Source organism: Pseudophryne corroboree, chromosome 10 (assembly GCF_028390025.1).
Source record: "Pseudophryne corroboree isolate aPseCor3 chromosome 10, aPseCor3.hap2, whole genome shotgun sequence".
Taxonomy (NCBI): domain Eukaryota; kingdom Metazoa; phylum Chordata; class Amphibia; order Anura; family Myobatrachidae; genus Pseudophryne; species Pseudophryne corroboree.
Genome location: NC_086453.1, coordinates 212,823,286 through 212,843,108, shown reverse-complemented (window position 1 = coordinate 212,843,108; position 19,823 = coordinate 212,823,286). Strand labels below are relative to the sequence as shown.

Sequence of the window (19,823 nt, the reverse complement as noted above, 5' to 3'; positions counted from 1 at the left end):
ACGCCCTGCGTTCGGCCAGCCACTCCCCCGTTTCCCCAGGCACGCCTGCGTTTTTATCCGACACGCCTGCGTTTTTTCACTCACTCCCCGAAAACGGTCAGTTACCACCCAGAAACACCCACTTCCTGTCAATCACTCTGCGGGCAGCAGTGAGACTGAAAAGTGTCGCTAGACCTTGTGTGAAACTGCATAGTCTTGTGTGAAAGTACATCGCGCGTATGCACTGCGCACCATACGTATGCGCAGAAATGCCTCTTTTTTACCTAATCGCCGCGCTGCGACCGAAAGCAGCTAGCGAACAACTCGGAATGACCACCCATGTATGCTAATGAAAAACAGAACCTGTGATTGTTCCATCCTTCATTAACATCGCTCAATGGAATATGGACTGCTTCGAACACAGGTGTGATACCCGGGACTAGAGACTTAATTGATTCCATCAATATGGGTATCACTGGACAGCAGGATGAACCCTCCTAGGGGTTACTTCCCCTTGTTATTATCACTGAGGTGCTTATTACTGGAGATTCTGTGGAAAATGGAGGCGTTTGGACCCAGAGGGAGCCGATGCCCAAGTGAACTAAAATGCCACGCGCCGCTGGCGGGAGACATACGGGCAACCTGAGAAGGGGAATAAAAAGAGAGAGCTCGAGCGCTGACGTCGGTTCGTGTACCGGTGTGAGGAGAGAGAAGTCGGAGACGGGAAGGAGCTGCGCTGCTAAAAAGAAAGGAGCTGCGTCACCGGACTGAGACCATGAAGACTGGAGGGAACAGAGAGAGAGCCTGAACTGTGGGACTCACCGTCAGTTTGGAGATTGGCATTCCGGTGGACGGAGCTGAGCGGTGATCTGTGGAGTACCGGCGGCCATCTAAACAGGGCAGCGGTGACGTCGGGTGAGGAGGCAGCCGGAAGGGGCGCGACGGGGCCAAATAATCCAGTCTTCTGCAGTGTCCAGGGCGGAGATCTTCCGTTCGGAGTCCGCCCAGAGGAGAGGCCTTCCCGGTGAGTGACTGAGGGCTGGCACCATTTTAGCAGTGCTAGGCGGGACAGAGGAGGAGCAGCCCCGGCAGCCCTAGCCTTGGAAGGTGGAGTCCAGTCTCCCCTAAAAGACAGGAGGTGGGAGATAAGCTAAATAAGGCAGACCCTTCATTATGGCAGCCAGCTTGACATTATATAGGGCTTTCTATAGTAGATAGAACCAAGCTACCAAATTTCAGTCATAGACGTCGTCAGTGCCGTTCAGGTCAGACACTGCCTTTGTCAGAGGAGCCGTAGGAAACCTACGTAGTGTGAGACACCCGACTCATTATCAGGACAGTAGCCCCCTCACCACACTGTACCGCCGAAGTGTCAGCCGAGACAGGCAGCATAGGGGGTAATTCCAAGTTGATCGCAGCAGGATTTTTTTTAGCAGTTGGGCAAAACCATGTGCACTGCAGGGAAGGCAGATATAACATGTGCAGAGAGAGTTAGATTTGGGTGGGTTATTTTATTTCTGTGCAGGGTAAATACTGGCTGCTTTATTTTTACACTGCAAATTAGATTGCAGATTGAACACACCCCACCCAAATCTAACTCTCTCTGCACATGTTACATCTGCCTCCCCTGCAGTGCACATGGTTTTGCCCAACTGCTAAAAAAAAATCCTGCTGCGATCAACTTGGAATTACCCCCATAATTCACTAGTGAAGTGATAGCTTAACTCAGTATAGACTTTCCCTAATACCGAGTTTAATGGAAAACACTTTAGGACAATTCAAGCGTCTACCTTCATTGTATGTGAAACCATTAGCTCCAGTCCCCCGCCTCATATGCCACCTCGAACCTCCTAAGCCCACCAGCTGAGTGACTTCCGTTGGCGTTAGTGGTAAAGAATAGAAACTATATTTATAAATACTTGATTATCGGACAAGTCTTCCGAGTGTCACTATCAATCAGAAACGAATCAATACAGCGAGACAGTTAGCAGCTCTACTGTTTGGAGATAGACAGCGTCCAAGACAAGATTGATACGTTGACCCAGTTATCAGTCAGTACTGAGTTGATAAGGCCCTCTGTTCGTCATTTAAAGTAAAATTTCCCATCTTTGCTGAATATAGACTAGGGAGGAGCAGTGATTCTAGGGATTATAATTGCAGCTGTTATAGTAGATGAAAATGCTGTTACATTAGTAGGAAGGACCAAGTTGCAACATTCTGCCTCACACTAAGGGAAACATTGTGACATTTTGGGTTACAATTAAGCTACAACGTTGTAACTCGTATGTTTACCAAAGAATTCTAGAGTCAGGAATAGAACTATGTGCATGAGGTTCTTCAGTTATTCTACTGTTCTACAGAGAGTTCTATAGGTGACAAACCAGGAGGCAAACTCTACAAATTTATGCATGTGCACCAACATACGAAGACTCAGCTGAAATGAGTTTGCTCAGGGGGTATTTCAGTACTGAAAAAGGGGTATTGCAATATTAAATTGTTCACCATTGTACTTAAATGTATAATGTGTATCAGCTTGTGAATGTTCTGCTATACTAACCTTTATTTAGGATGGTTTTGGATAGAGTTCGGTGAAGAGGTCGCTGTGTTCACAGATACAGTTGAATAAAACCGTGTTTTTTCTGTCTTAAGAGATTTCACTGAAGAAGACTGTTGTGTTATCTTTAACTGCTTTATTAAAGAGTCAGTTTAACATATCCGGAGTGTATAATTCCTGTGACAAACTGTGATGTTGTAAATTCCGGGATCAATTCCACCTTGAGTCAAGGAATGGCATAGAGACCTGTAAACAGAACAAGGAAAGAAAGGTAAAATACTTAAGTTCTAACTTCTTATGATATACTTACCTAGCAATATTTCCTGAAACAATAATTTACACATAGTTAGTAACTACTCTTCAAGACCATCACACAAGGAATTTTAGTGGCGTCACGAACAGGATCGATAACTTAAAGCGAGGAAGCCTATAATACCAGAAGATGTCAAAGGAGCAGTCTACATCGGCTGGAACACCCAGCCGAGAGCCTAGTAAGACAACACAGGAAACACCTAGTATGGCACAAATAAACCCAATAACCCTGCCGTAATATTTTAGGGCCCCATGGCTCCCACCTATCATGGAGATAGACACAAGGCTGAAGGAAATACATTGACCGACTTCAAGAACAAGATGAAGTCGATGTTCCGTCTCTATCCATTAAGTGAGCAACAACAAGTCGAGATTCTTATCGGTCAGCTGAAAGGGTCAGCACATCGGGAAGTCATTGGTTGGGACCAAGGTGGCCCAAGAAGTCAGTTTTCCGGAGATGCCCGGATATCAGGAGAGTCAGTTATCTAACGGAAATGGTTCTTTCAGTCCCGTAAAAAAAACAAGAGAAATATGGACACCATTGGCCAGAGTTTCCAGATGCCCACAGCGGATCCGATGCGAGCTCTAAAGAGTCAAATGGAGGAGCTCGTAGCGGAAATGGCCAAAATGTGCAAAGAGATACAGAATTTTGCTAGGAGGCAAGGCTCCAGTCTCAATGAAGCCAGGTGGCCACGAGAGTGCAGGAGAGCCAGAAGCGATTGGTGGACCCCGCCTCAGACAGGTGGAAGAAGGAGCAGGACCGTTTGGATCCCCAGGGCCGTCCTATTTGTCGGCGGTGTGTCAATGACCTGGACACATTGAACGGAAATGTGACCAAGAGGAAGCTTTAAACTCCAATGCCCCGAGGTTGGGGAACGAGCCTCGGGTGGAAACGCTGCAGTAGGCCCGAGGTCTGAAGAATAGTGGTCCCAGTACATGGGGGAATGTCCTCATATCCCCATTTCTATTAATGGAGTGGAAATTATGGCTATGGTCGACACAGGATCACAGATAACCACCATTCAGCATTCCATGTTTATCCAATATTGGGGAGAACATCAAATTGTGATCCCTCCTCCCGCATGGTTACAATTGATAGCCAGTAATGGATCAAGTATATCTTGCGTGGGTTACTGGGAGGCCAACGTAAAAGTCGGAGATACGGAAATGCCTCGCCAAAGGTACCTGATCACGCATACTAGTGACCCTAATGCTATCCCTATGATTTTAGGGATGAATATTTTACAAAGCTGCCAAGATGAATTGATCGCTATCCTCATCAGGAGCTGGTGGAAAAATTGGCCACCGATCAATATGTTCTACAAAAGACTATCAAGACTTTGCAGAGTCAGCGGGCATTTGTGCATTGTGACGGCTCCTTAGGGAAGGTTTGGATTACGGACAGTAAACCCATCAAATTGTCTCCCAATTCTGAAGTGATCGTTTGGGGCAAAGCTCGCTGTGGACCCGGAGGGAAAAGTTATGAGGCCCTGGTTGAGCCTTGTGAGAGGAATGAGGGAGATGGAATCGTTGTCGCCCATTGCTTAGTTCACATCAAGAATGGAAGAGTTCCAGTTTGGATTCTAAATCCTCATAATCACATTGTTAAGTTGTATCATCAACGAACAATCGCCAAACTTACCTGGACCACCTTCCAGGTCGTTATACATGCACAGACGCAAGCTCGTCAACAGAGTGATGATGTCGTGAGGGAAGAAGATAGTACACCGACAGAATGGTGGCGGGACATCAACATTGGAGATGAGGATACCCCTCTAGAGCACAAGGACTGAGCTCTACAAGTTGTAAAGAAGAATTCCCAAACCTTTAGCCAAGGACCCTTGGATTTTGGGACGGTTATGACTGTAAAACATCGCATATTGACGGGAAATGCTGCTCCTATCAGAGAAAAATATTGGCACTTAGCCCCAGCACTATATCAGCCAGTTGGGAAGATGCTTGAATATATAAAGTCCACTGGCGTCATCCAGGAGAGTCACAGCCCTTAGGCCGCACCTATGGTGCTGGTCAAAAAGAAGAATGGTCAGTTGTGATTTTGTGTTGACTACCGGAAATTGAACCAGATCACTCACAGAGATGCGTACCCGCTTCTCCGAATTGAAGAATTTCTAGCAGCTCTGAAGTCCGCTAAGTATTTCTCCATGTTGGATTTAACGAGTGGATACTGGCAGATCATGATGGTGCCAGAAGATCAAGAAAAAACAGCCTTCACCATCCCTATGGGACTCCACGAGTTTAAGCGAATGCCCTTTGGATTGTGTAACGCCCCAGCGACCTTCCAAAGGATGATGGAACACTGCTTGAGGCATAGAAACTTTGAAATGATATTACTATACCTGGATGATATAATCATCTTTTTCAAATCCTATCCAGAGCATTTACAGCATCTACATGAAGTTCTTCAGCAATTAGCCAGTTACGGGCGGAAGGTGAACCCCGCTAAATGTCACCTATTGAAACCACAAGTTCATTACCTGGGACATTTGGTGAGTTCCGAAGGAATTGCTCCAGATCCAGAAAAGATTAGAGTCATCCAAGATTGGCCTGTACCCCAAACTATTAAAGATGTTAGGCGATTCCTGGGTTTCATGGGGTACTATAGGCGCTTCATTAAAGACTTCGCCAAAGTACCTGCCCCTTTACATGAATTGCTTCGAGACGTGCCTCAAGATAGTCAAAGCAGACGCCTACTGATTATTTGGACTTTCCGGCAACAGGCGGCATTTGAGCACCTCAAGAGAGTCTTGACCCAAGCACCCCTCTTGGCATATCCTCGCACAATTACAAGACGGTAAGGTAAAGGTAATAGCCTATGCCAGTCGAGGCCTTCGGAAAACCAAATGTAACAACGTAATTATAGTGCTTTTAAGTTAGAATTTCTAGCACTAGAGTGGGCCATTACAGAGAAATTCAGGAATTATCTTGCTGTAACCCCGTTTGTGGCTTACACCGATTGTAATCCCCTCGCCCATTTAGCTACTGCCAAGTTGGGAGCGTTAGAGCAGCGATGGTATGCTCGGCTGTCCAACTATCAATTTACCATGCAATACCGACCTGGACAGAATAATAGCAATGCTGATGCGTTATCCCGTCTGACCAGGAGGAATCAAAAGTAGAAGACCAGTGGGAATCAGTAGAACTTCCCATTTTTCAAATGGCACGATGACCAGAGGCGCAGAATAACACAGCCTCCAAGAAAAGCGAATCTGAACGCCAATTGGATGAAAGGGGTTTGAGCGGATGGCAGGAGTGGCAAGAAGAATATCCACTGTTTTGGCAATTAAAGAGGTTGCTATTGCAAAAGAAAGGCCTATCTTAGGCAGAAAGACAGACTTCAGCACCTGAGTTGGTGAAACTATGGAGACAACGGGATCGCTTAGAGAGCCACCAGAATGTATTGACCCGGAAAAGTATTAATCCAAAAACCCACTTAACCGTCATCCAAGTACTTATTCCCATGACGAAAGCACCCATCCTTTTAAATGCGTATCATAACCAATCCAGGCATTTCGGAAATCAGAAGACTGAATCGAATATTAGGCAACGGTTCTATTGGGTTGGGTTACGTCAGAGCATAGAAGAATGGTGTAAGAACTGTCCTGAATGGACTCTCCGGAGACCACCAGTTTCCACCGACAGGGCTCCGCTCCATCCAATAATCAGTCATCAGCCTCTGGAGTTGGTCACCATCGACCATATAAAGCTCGAAAAAAGCAAAATAGGATACGAATACGCCATCATGATAGTAGATCACTACACGAAATTCACCGTTGCCTTGCCAGTAAAAGATCTGACGGCAAGGACCAGTGAGGAAATTTTCTGGAGAGCCTTTGTATTACCGTAGGGTTTTCCTGACAAGATTCTGACCGATCAAAGGGCCGGCCTTAACATCTAAACTGGTTCAAGAACTGTGTCTTTTGTATGAATGTAAAAAAGTGAAAACTATGGCATATTATCCTCAATGCAACGGGCTTTGTGAGAGAACCAACCCGACGCTCATTCAAATGTGACGGGCCCTTCCTTCACAACACCGACACGAGTGGCCCCTACTGTTAACTGAGTTAATGTTTATATACAACAATACTGTACATAGTTCTACAGGCTATACACCATACTATCTACTGTTCGGAAGACAGGGAAAGTTGCCCGTGGATATACGGTTTGATGTGGAAATTGCCCCCGAGCCATTTCTGGAAATGGACTGGGTGGCAGAACACCAACGTCGAATGAAAGCGGTTCATAATCTGGTAGCACAACATAGAGAAGTGGTGCAAGAGCAACAAGAGAGTAATTATAACCAGAAAGCGCATGCTGACCCTTTGCCCATTGGATGTAGAGTATTTAAAAGGAAAAACTCATGGTAAAGCAAATTGGACCATGAATGGGAGGCTACGCCCTATAGAGTGATAGAAAGACCAAATCCAGAAGTCGCAGTGTACCGCATTATGGGAGAAGATATAAGTCGGTGGAACTTAGTACATAGAGACCAACTTAAACCATGTCCGGTATGGCCAGAACCAGAGTGCAGGGTTTCCCCACTTCAGGAGACCGCTCCAGATGAAAATCTGTACCTGGACGCAATGTTGAGTCTCTGTTGGCCAATCCTTGGCACGTTCGGAACCTCCCCTTCTCCAGGGGGTACCGAAACCATAACTGAAAATGTTACAGATTCTGCGTGTTCAGAAGTCCTTACATTGAGGCATTCAGAAAAGGAGCACAAGAGGGAAATTGCCTATTAGATATCAGTCTTGAAAGTAGTTAAGTTGCTCAAATGTGTTATTTGGAGCAAATTTCTGTACATAACAGTATTCAAGTAAGAAATATAAATTTGGATATATAGAGCAATAAGTAGTAAAGTAGTTACAGGAAGAGCAATTGCATGTTTTGTATGTTTAAACTTTACTCATTTGCTAATTAAAATTGTTCTTGATTTATCTGCAAATTGAAAAAATGGATAACGATCAGTTTACAGAAGAGCAACCAAATAGCGCTCCAACTGCTGTCACCAGTCATGATGATGATGATAGTCCAGCAACGTCATCTACTAAAGCCAATGTTTAAGTCAGGGCATCTAAAATCAAAAACCCAATATACAGTGTTAAAGAAAAAGACACTTCTTATAAACCAAAGGTTTAGTGCAGAAAGACATAAAATTGGCATCACGCCATTCACCACACACAGTGGCAAGGAAAGGCTCATGCCTTGGCCTTTTTTTCTGAATGGTGGTTCTGCAACTGTCAGTGAGGCATCTTCTTCTGTTTCTCATGACGATGCAAGAGCTTGTCACTCAGAGTCTAGAAGAAACTGAAAACCACTATACGGCAGTAGAACAAACTGTGCATTCATAAACAGAAATGTCACAAATCCCTGAGGAGAGTCTAAGTGTTATGTGTGAGCCTGATTTTTCTCTAACGTCCTAGAGGATGCTGGGACTCCGTAAGGACCATGGGGATAGACGGGCTCCGCAGGAGACATGGGCACTTTAAGAAAGACTTTGACTCTGGGTGTGCACTGGCTCCTCCCTCTATGCCCCTCCTCCAGACCTCAGTTTGATACTGTGCCCAGAGGAGCTGGGTGCATTTCAGGAGCTCTCCTGAGTTTCCTGTAAGAAAGCATTTTTGTTAGGTTTTTTTATTTTCAGGGAGCCTGCTGGCAACAGACTCCCTGCATCGAGGGACTGAGGAGAGAGAAACAGACCCACTTCTCTGAGTTTCAGTGCTGTTTCTTAGGCTACTAGACACCATTAGCTCCAGAGGGATCGGTACGCAGGTCTCACCCTCGCCGTCCGTCCCAGAGCCGTGCCGCCATCCTCCTCGCAGAGCCGGAAGATAGAAGCCGGGTGAGTATGTGAGGAAAAGATCATCACAGGCGGCAGAAGACTTCAGATTCTTCACGGAGGTAACGCACAGCACTGCAGCTGTGCGCCATTGCTCCCATTCACCTCACACACTCCGGTCACTGTAAGGGTGCAGGGCGCGGGGGGGGGGGGGGGCGCCCTGGGCAGCAATTTAAACCTCCTATATGGCATATAAGTGTATATACATGTACAGCTGGGCATGTACATTCACAGAGGGTGAATAATTGGGTGTACCGCCTATGGAAGAAGTAACTGGATGTTACGAAACGCGTCTAGGACTCCCTGTTTAAGTGATCGCTGACTGCTGAATGGTTCAGACCTTCTCCCGGCATTTCCAGAGCACTTGGCACCTGCTACGAGCAAACCGTGGAAGTTACCATCGCACGGTGTCGGAGAGAACAGTGTTCTTTGGAAGCCGGAGCAGCGAGGTGGCTGACCGCTGGAGCGGGCTGAGCAACAGCATTTGCCCCCTCGTGGGAACTGTCGGGTTGCCCGTACGGAAACCTTTCTTCATCCTGCTAAACGGACACAGAAACTGCCATATGTACATGCACCACACCGCTACAAATCGCAGGTAACAGTTGTCCATTATACTGTGTAATCCCGGGGACGCTCGGGTCACACATATAAGCTCCTCAAACTTGCAAACAGGTCCCGTATTACAAGCACAAGGGACAGAGTGAGCAAAGGTACCTGTGATCTTTACAATTGTGGTGCATAGTGTCTGGACGAAAACATCAGTGTCCTACTATCATTGGGTGCAAATTAACATAAAGGATCCTATTACAGACTGAAATTGTGGCATAATATATTGCCGGTCTGGACATTATACTATTCAGCACATTTTATTAATGAGAAATATTAATTTATAATTGGTATGCAGTCGAGGGTGTTGTGACCACACCAAATCTTAATACTCTAGGAATAAAATATACATTTATGTTTTTACATGGTTATATGTTTTAAATAAATATTTTTAATTGGAAATGGTGTGGAATAATTAATTGGTTCTATAGCGCGACCTCTTTTCCTTATAAATTGTAGAAGTAGAGAGCACAACCGAAGAGGGTTGGTGCGAGACCCATATAGGCCAACAAAGCTCATTGCTGAAGGAATTCGCAGCCGAAATTTTCGATTCCACTGATCGTTCCGCAAATAAGATTAGTTGCTTGTGTGCAGATATGATTGTACCGCATGTGATTGTGTGCATTAGCGTGTCTTGAATTCAGAAGAACGCTACTTGCACATTGTTAACGTGATTTGTGTAATTTTTTTTATGTTAAGGGAAGTAGCCTGATCACTCAGGGACATTCCAGCGACTGATACTTGCTGGGGAGGGTAAGACACTCCCACACGCCCGAGCAAGTAGACGTACTTAGGTGCCCTAGGTTGGGTACGGAACCTCTGGGAACTTTGGTCGCCGTATTGGCCAGCGTGGGCGGGAGTTAAGTGGGTGGACTTCGGAGCAAAACCCCCACCGCAGCCTTACCCCGAGCATCTTGGTTTTTGTAAGGGTTGCCGAAGACCCTGATTTGAAGTCAGAGGTAGTGAAAGCAGCACCTGCAGAGATGGGGGCCAGTTGTTCAGGTAAGGGGCGATCAGCCGAGGTTCAGGTTGATTTGGTAAACCGACCAATCGGGTCGGCAAGGTATATCATGTGTGAGAAATATGGTCATCACACAGAAATGTTGTGCAATGAATGGGAAAGGATGACTGTGCATGACGGGGAAAAGTTTCCCCGGGTAGGTAGTTTTAACCCAGAAGTATTACAGAATTTAAGGAGAAGAGTTTGCCTGATTAAATCTTCAAAAAGGCGTATTAGACATTATGATTATTTAACATTGTGGCAACAGGAAGGTGAAATACAAAGGGGGTTGGCGCAAGCCGCTGGATCTAACCCTATCAGGAAACTGATAGCCACTGCACCCCCACCACCATACATACCTGGAGAGAAATTGGTTGCAGAGAATGGCACTCAGGGTTATGTTAAATGTGTAGAAGTTAAGGATAATGTAACCAAAGTAATTAATGCTAACACTAATCCGTGCAAGTTGTACCCTGTTTTGAACTTTCCCCAGGATTGTGACCAAGAGGATGAGCCCACAACAATATCAGCACTCTCCCTAGCAGCCACCATATCAGAAACAGCAGTAGGCACGACCCAACCCGTAAGATTAGTATCAAAGGCCCCTAGCGGAGGGACAGGTGAGGTCGTATCGACTGGTAAGTACGGCACCATACACTATGCTGAAACCATTTCACCACATGTTGTAGAATCTACTCAGAATGATGTTGTTGGGCTTAATCCTGTTAGGGTAATAGCAGTGCCAAATGGGAAAACTGACACTTCAGGAGCAACTCCTGTCAGGAACATCGCCATGCACTGTCCTTTTTCTCGAACGGAATTAAGGTCAATGATGTCTGAATTCCCTGATCCTAGAAAAGACTTAGCTGCATGTCAAAAGTATATTAGAGAGCTAGGAAATTCTGCAGAGCCAAATAACAAAGATTGGAGGACAGTTTTGAGGGCATGTTTACCCCCCAATGTTGATTCGTTAAAGTTTATCGCTGATTGCAAGTTAGATGAGGAAGTACCACTAACAGACGAGTATAATCAGGATAATGTAAAGAGAATCAACTTACAGTTAGGGGTATATTTTCCTGCAGTAGTAAAGTGGAATAAAATCTTTACAATAAAACAGAAAGAAGGTGAATCCACACCAGAGTATTTTCACCGGGCTCTGCAGGATATGGCTAGGTACACTGGTATAGATGACATTAAAACTAATGTACACCACAGGGAAGTAGCTGTTTCAGTATTAATGGACGGTCTAAAAGAGGTTTTAAGGAATAGAATACAAACCACTAGGCCTGATTGGAGAGGTATGTCGGTGGATGCATTGGGAGAGGCTGCTGCTGGGCATGATCGGACACAGGGAGTCACAGAGTGATAAGTTAATGGCTGTGAGCATATAGGCCCTCACTACCCGGCCACCTCAGCCCAGAACTGTGACCCCTGTGGGTAAGTCAACAGGTATAAAATGTTATTGTTGCCACAGAGAGGGACACATAGCACGTGATTGTAAAGTAAGACCAATACAAAATTCATATCAACCCTATAGACAACGACCTGATACGAGACATTGGGATCAAGGACCGAAGGGGCGGAGCTATGAGCCACATGCAGGGGAAACAAAAAGGTATCCCCCAAGAAGAGACTGGCAAATCTCTGATAGTTCCCATCTACCCCCACCACAAGTAATTGCTGCCAGCGCGATTCAGGGAGGTCACCATACCCAATAGGGGTGTGGCCACACCTGTAATCTGCAGCCAGTGAAATTGATTGCAAGTCTTGGAAGTGAACCCGAGGTCACAATTGATGTAGCTGGTAAATCATTAAATTTCCTTGTAGATACGGGGGCGGCTAAATCAGTGATAAATTCGACAGTGGGCATGAGAACCACTGGTAAGACAATTCCAGCCATGGGAGTAACGGGAGTAGTACAGCACTACCCTGTTAGCAAACCAGCAGAGATTACAATAGGGCCTTTGCATACCAAGCATTCCTTTTTGCTGGCTGCATCGGCACCGACTAATCTCCTGGGAAGAGATTTATTGTGTAAAATGGGGTGCGTCATTTATTGTACTCCTGAAGGTGTATTCTTAGACATACCTGAGAATCACGCTCAGGAAGTACGAGACATGCTAGACTCCCCATCAAAATTAATGTCACATACCGTTATGATAAATAGGAGTCCATCCCAGGTAGAAGAAATGACATCCCAAATACCAGAGTCACTTTGGACTAAAGATGGACAAGACACTGGATTAATGGCAAACGTAGCTCCAGTAGTTGTGCAAGTAAAAGATGGTAGAATAGCTCCAAAAATCCCACAATACCCTCTAAAGCCAGAGGTGGAGTTAGGAGTATACCCCGTAATAGAGCGCTTGCTACAACAGGGCATTCTGGTAAGAACATCCAGCACTGACAATAGTCCCATCTTCCCTGTGAAAAAGAGTGGGGGGAGGGGTTACAGGCTAGTGCAGGATCTAAGGGGGATTAACAAAATAGTTGAGAGTCAGTTCCCCGTAGTGCCAAATCCAGCTGTCATCCTTATGCAAATCCCTCCCACTGCGAAATTTTTCACTGTTATTGACCTTTGCTCCGCCTTCTTCTCGGTACCTCTGCACCCTGACAGCCAATATTTGTTTGCTTTCAGATACAGAGGAGTCCAATACACATGGACTCGATTACCACAAGGTTTCATAGACAGTCCAAGTATATTTTCACAGGCTTTGCATGATTGTTTACAGTCTTTCCAACCAGAGAGTGGATCAATATTGATACAATATGTGGATGATTTACTACTGTGTTCAGATTCACTGGAAGCGTCCCTGAAAGATACGAAACAGCTCCTGTTTCATCTTTCAGACACAGGACACAAGGTTTCCAAAGACAAATTGCAATTATGCCTGACTAAAGTAAAATATTTGGGACACTGTCTGACACAAGGACTGAGACACCTGACCGCTGATAGAATTCAAGCAATTCGAGACATGACTCTGCCACAAACCCAGCAACAGATCAGAACGTTTCTAGGAATGTGTGGGTATTGCCGTAACTGGATCCCAGGTTTTTCCATTCTAGCATTACCTTTGCAGTAGATGGTCTCATGAAAACAAACCTGATCGGATTTCGCATACAGACGAATCCGAGATGGCATTTTAGAGACTTAAACAGTGCCTAACGCAGGCACCAGCATTAGGTATGCCAGACTATGGGAAACCCTTTGAGCTGTACGGAACAGAAAGTGCTGGTTGCGCGGCAGGCGTCCTAACCCAGGCCGGTAGCATACTACAGCGCTCAGCTAGATACGGTAGCGCGATCCCTCCCCACATGCTTGCGAAGTGTCGCTGCGATAGCATTACTAGTAACGAAAAGCGAAGATGTAGTGCTAGGACACAACCTCACAATCCACACACCACATGCAGTGTCAGCCTTATTAAATTCGGCTCAAACTAGACACGTCTCATCAGCGCGGTTTACAAGATGGGAATTGGCATTAATGGCCCCCGTAAACATCACCATAAAGAGATGCAGTGCATTAAATCCTGCAACGTATCTCCCAGGTGTGCCTGGACAGGCACAAAGGGTGGAGGATGAGAGTAATAGTGAAGGAGGATTTAAGACAGGGGATGACACGCATGATTGTATGGAATATTTGACCCCAAATTTCACGGCAAGGCCTGACATCAGTGACAACCCACTGGAAGATGTAGATCTTACTTTCTACACTGACGGTAGTTGTCACAGACAGACGGACTCGGGAGACTTGTGTACTGGATACGCAGTCGTAGATGACCAAGGCACCATAGACGCAGAACCGCTAGGCCCACCTCACTCAGCCCAGGTTGCTGAACTGGTTGCCCTAACCAGAGCATGTGAATTGGCTAAGGGCAAGTCAGCCAATATCTATACCGATTCTAGATACGCATTCGGAGTAGTCCATGATTTCGGAGCCCTATGGCGCCTCAGAAATTTCATGACGGCAGCTGGTACACCGGTAGCGCATGCAGCTCACATCAAAAGGCTTCTAACAGCGATACAGGAACCCGACAGAGTGGCTGTTATCAAGTGTAAAGCACATACATATAGCCAAGACCCGGTATCACTTGGTAACAGCCGAGCAGACGAAGCTGCTAAGTTAGCAGCTGGTACCCCCAGACAGACAGACACCACACAACTGATGGTATTTAATACCGTCAACACACAGAAATTGTGTGAAATGCAAAATTTGTGTTCCACACACAAAAAGGCAGTTTGGAGGGCAAAAGGATATGGCCAGGAGTCCTCAGGACTCTGGACAGATGGGCAGGGTAAACCAGTGGCACCCAGAGCATACCTTCCAAGTTTAGCGGAAGCAGCACATGGGCTGATTCATCTAGGCAAGGAAGGGATGTGCAAGTTGGTAAGAGCATATTGGTGCGCCCCAGGATTTTCTTCCCATGCGGGAAAAAGGGCAATGACATGCCTCACCTGCTTGAGGAAGAATATCGGAAAGGCAATACCAACAGAACCATCTCATATCCCACCTACAGGCGGCCCTTTTCAGGTAATACAAATTGATTTCATACAATTACCCCCTTGTCGAAATTTGAAGTATGTACTAGTTTGTATAGATGTGTTTTCAAATTGGGTCGAAGCATTTCCTGCGGCCACAAACACCGCTATGTTTACTGCTAAGAAAATTGTGCAGGAATTTGTGTGTAGATACGGTATCCCTAGAATAATTGAAAGTGATAGGGGTACCCATTTTACAGGTGATGTCTTTCAAGGAATGTGTAAGTTGATGGGAATTGATAGTAAGCTGCACACCCCGTACCGCCCCCAGGCGAGTGCGAAAGTAGAAAGAGTGAACAGCACTATTAAAAATAAATTGAGCAAAGTTATGGCGGAAACAGGATTGACATGGCCAGAAGCTTTACCCATTGTATTATACAGCATCAGAACCACTCCCAGGTCCCCTCTTAATCTGTCCCCTTTTGAAATTCTGTTCGGTCGACAACCGCATGTTATGATTAACCCTCAGGATGATTTGAAGTGTAACAATGAAGTGACTGTAAAGTATTTGGTTAAGATGAGTAAACAGCTAAGGAATCAGAATGATAATTTGAAGTTGGTGATTCCTGATCTGCCAGATAGTAATTGTCATGACATTGAACCTGGGGATTATGTAATGATACGGAATTTTCTACGCTCAGGTTGCCTTATTGACAGATGGGAAGGACCATACCAAGTCTTATTGATTAGCACGACAGCATTGAAGGTTGCCGAGAGGGAGACATGGGTTCATTCGTCCCATTGTAAGAAGGTTGCTGATCCAGAGAGGTCCCGTGATAAAGAACAGACGGTAGAGGAAGTTGTATCACTGGAGTGTCTGTTTCAGGAGGATTGAGACGGCACCTTAGCATTGAGAATAATAAGATCGGAGGCAGTTGTTGATTCCCTGTTCCCTTTTATTGTTTTTCTCCACTTCCCATCCCATCTCCCTCAATTATTTCTTTCCCCCTTCTCATTCTTCTCCATTTCCTCCTATAAAATGGACTTGCCCCAAGAGACTGTGATCCGGATTTTCCTGTTGACCATGATGTTGACCAGAGCGGTCTGTTCCGGCGAGAGTACCATGGAGGTCGAGAGAGGTTCTGGAATGGGTTCTGATGACAAAGTTGGAGGCGTAGATTTCCAAGAACAACATAATCATCAAGCAAAGGCGAGTATCAGAAAACGATCCGATAGCATTGGCAATAGGAGGAATTGTGAAGGATTGTTAGCTGAAGAGAACTGTATCTGTAGACTCTGTGACAGTGTAGTTGAGGATGGGTGCATCAAGAAATGTCAGTCCAGTTTTAATATCCACATGGACCGGCATCCATTGAGTGACTATCACTCCTTAGTGGGTAAAGTGTTAAATCAGACAGATTGTTGGGTATGCTCGCAAGTACCTCAAGGCCATAGCAAATCAGGATTAGTACCATTCCCTTTAACTATAGGGGAGGTACTTGAGCTAAGTGGTGGGAGGCCGGTGGACAGGAGGTTTAATATCTCCAGTCCTCCTAGTTTGAAGCTCCACCAATATCATGTGGATAGATCCCTAGTATGTTTTAACATTTCCAATCCCCGAAAGCCGGGAAATTGGGAAGTGTCATGGAATAACCAAACCATGACCTTTTCATACAGAGCCGATAGAATGCCTACAGATACAGAACTTATACGCCACATAGCCGGTAGTGGAAAATATTTCCGATATAGGTATACCCTAGGAAGTAGGATCATGTGAGTTGGAGAAGTATCACCAGGACACTGTGCACATATCGTACAAACAGATACGTGTACTAAACAGATGGGAGAATTAGGGTTAGGAGATTTCATATGGAAAATGTGTAATATGGTTATGTCCTACTCCGTCCCATATGTTCTCCCCGATGATGCATATTTCATATGCGGGAGGAAGGCGTATAAGTGGCTTGCCCCAAACTCAGAAGGGTTATGTTATATTGGAAAAGTACTGCCTGAGGTAATGACCGTATCCCACACTAAAATGAAGGATATTCACCGCAGTGCCCAAGCTCCTTATACTCACACTCATTACGAGCACATCGTTAAACGGCACCTAATAGAAAGAACAGAGCATCCGGCCTCTGACCTGATCCATGAATCCACCGGGATTCAATTCCTAATCGCGTTAGATATCACTCGTACCGCCAGAGGAGTGATAAATTATAAATATATATCTGCGCTTGCAAATTTATTAGACAATATCACGGAAATGTATGATGACACATTCAGGTATACCGGAAGGGAGCTCCAAGCTTATAAAACAGAACTGGTTCAGCATAGGATGGTTCTTAATTATCTCACGGCAGTGACAGGTGGATATTGTGTCACACTGGCAACGCAGTACGGCGTAAAATGCTGCACTTATATTACGAATAGCACCGAGGACCCGGTCGAGGTCATAGACCAAAAGATGGACGACATCCTCCAATTAAAGTGGGAGTTCTGCAGGAGACACAATCTCACCCTCGCTGCTGTGGGTAATGAGATGACCGGTTGGGTGTCATGGTTGAACCCGCGAAATTGGTTCTCTGGTTTAGGAGAATGGGCTCAAGGAATTATCATGGATGTAGGTCTGATATTTAGATGCGTTCGGGTTTTAACAAAGTGTAAACGTAGCGCCCGAGTGATGAGTTTAAGAAGTGAAGATACTGTAATAACAACGACTGATTTGATTTATGACCCAACGATAGAGACAATGTTGTGATGAAAATGTGATTCCACGGTCCGTTTCTTTCACCCGTTTCTCCTTTGTTTTCCTCCAAGGTAAAAAGACATCCGCTTGGAAGAAGAATTTGACAACCTTTTACACAGACAACTGATGGACTATGCCATAGACCCCCCATATCCCTAGTAACTTTAATTTTACCCTAGCCCAATACTTTTTGTAAGTCTATGGACATTGAGAAAGCTTTTGCTCGCATTTTTGGCAAAAGCCCAAAGAGACTACAGTCAACATGTACATCAAGACAAGACACCAGACAAGACTTCAATCAACAAATGTATATTAAACTCACATAGTTTATGACTGCATTTACCATAATTGCCCCTTATCTTCATCTCTACAACTTCCAGGTAAAAACACACATAGTCGATAGGGAATATAGGCACAGATATCAGCACCCACATATCCCCCATTCATGTATCATCAACTAAAATGTGCTCCCCCATTTTGTTGCAACCAAAAGCCGAAAAGAGCTCGGTAAAGTTTGACAGCCCATCCACAGACCCGTACCACGGGATAAGAAGGAATTCAAATGTATACTTCGCAATACCTCGAAGCTTGATTTAAAACACGTACGGCACGATGATACATGACCCCTCAAACATGGACTCATACATACATGCTTCTACTATCTCACTAGATCATACCTTTTTCCCACCTTCTTCTCTCCTCCCCTACCCAATCATAGAAATGTATTATACATGACATATATTTTTCTCTTTTTGAACTGTTTTAGGAAGTGGCAGTTATTGGTGACTGCCAAAGGGTGGACTGTCAAAGTCAGAAAAACATCATGCTACACATTGCCATATATGCACCTCATGCGAGTGCCTGCTGCACGTGCATGAGCCCTCCCGTGCGTGCGTATACTCGCTTTTGCGTGCACCCGCATGCGCACGGTATGCGCATTTACGGTAGAGTTTGTGTGCGTCTAGCGGGCGACTCAATCGTAACATATTTTAGTCATATAATGTATTTTGTAGATTATGGTCCCTTTGATAGAATCTGAAAGTTTAGTTAATGTAGCATGTTCGGGGACAAAGAGATTCCTCTTTGTTTGATACGAAGGGTCAGACAGGGGTTACACAGTGGTGTTTAGTATCCATCGGAAGAGAATATAATTAGCAATATTCCGGTGTTGGTTTGAAGCGGATGACTCGCTCGTGCGTATAGTTATGGACATAAGAAGTTTATGGACATTTACTATATTTGCACTTTATTACCCATGCGGCGGGAAACCCAGTTTCCCTCCCACTTGAGCAGTTTGAAATAGTCACAGCCCACCTGTATGAACCAACCTATGACCTTTTGTTATAATGCGGAGACGGATTCCTGTGTCCAATGAACAATAAGAATGTAGAGACCATTGTACTGTACTGTGTGTAAGTGTATATAAAGACAAGCCGACCTGGGCCAGCTCTCTACTCTTTTCAACGGTTCTCATCACTGATAATCGGGAGCTGGATATCCAGAAAGGCGCTTGCGATTGTTTCCCCTTGTGCGTAAGTTCTCTGCAACCATATTTATCTCCTATTTGTTGTAAGCCATTTCTCTCTCTCTTTCCCCTTAAATGTAATTGTGTCTTTGTTGTATTTTAACGTGTAGTAACTCGGTTAGGTATTTTATGTTAGTTTGGTAGTGTATAACTTGTATTGTGTATTCTTTTGCGATTGAACGTTCATTCTCTCCCTTAAAAGGTGTTAGAACCTTAGACCGGTATTTGAGTGTTTATTATATTGCTAAAGGATTCTCAGAGCGTAAGAGTCGCTCATACAGCTTTTAAACTAACAAGGTTACACTGTGTTGCATTTACACCTTATCACTGCACAAAGGTTTACAATATAAGTACATTGTTTATGATATTGTTACAAAGGTTTAACTCTGTGAGCGTCAGCACCGCTTGTGATCTCCTCGTGGTCTCGAGCGTCCGCTACGCTGATAGCGTATCATTACGTTAGTCGGCAGCCTATAGCGTGCTAGCCTTTACGCTTTAAGCCGCGAGCGAACGTGCCGCTCGTGCGTCTCGTCCACGGCTAAGCGTTTGTTACGCTACGTGCGTACTCTTACGGTATTCCATACGCCAATTGCGTACTGTGTTCATTAACCTTTTAGAGTGTTTTAAATAGGATAAATATTAGGCTTTGTCAGTAAACACACTGTGTTTTTCCTGGGTCATATAGCGCTGGGGTGTGTGCTGGCATACTCTCTCTCTCTGTCTCTCCAAAGGGCCTGGTGGGGAACCAGTCTTCAGAAAAAGGGC

At 45.1% G+C, this 19,823-nt stretch overlaps 1 long non-coding RNA gene across 1 annotated transcript in view; it reads right to left on the bottom strand.

The window, feature by feature from the left end:
* LOC134965432 (uncharacterized) overlaps window positions 1–19,823 on the bottom strand; it is a 212,594-nt gene that overhangs the window by 41,456 nt on the left and 151,315 nt on the right. Inside the window, exon 3 of the long non-coding RNA XR_010188358.1 lies at window positions 2,537–2,779. This is a non-coding gene — a long non-coding RNA (uncharacterized LOC134965432). The remainder of the gene's footprint in view (window positions 1–2,536; window positions 2,780–19,823) is intronic.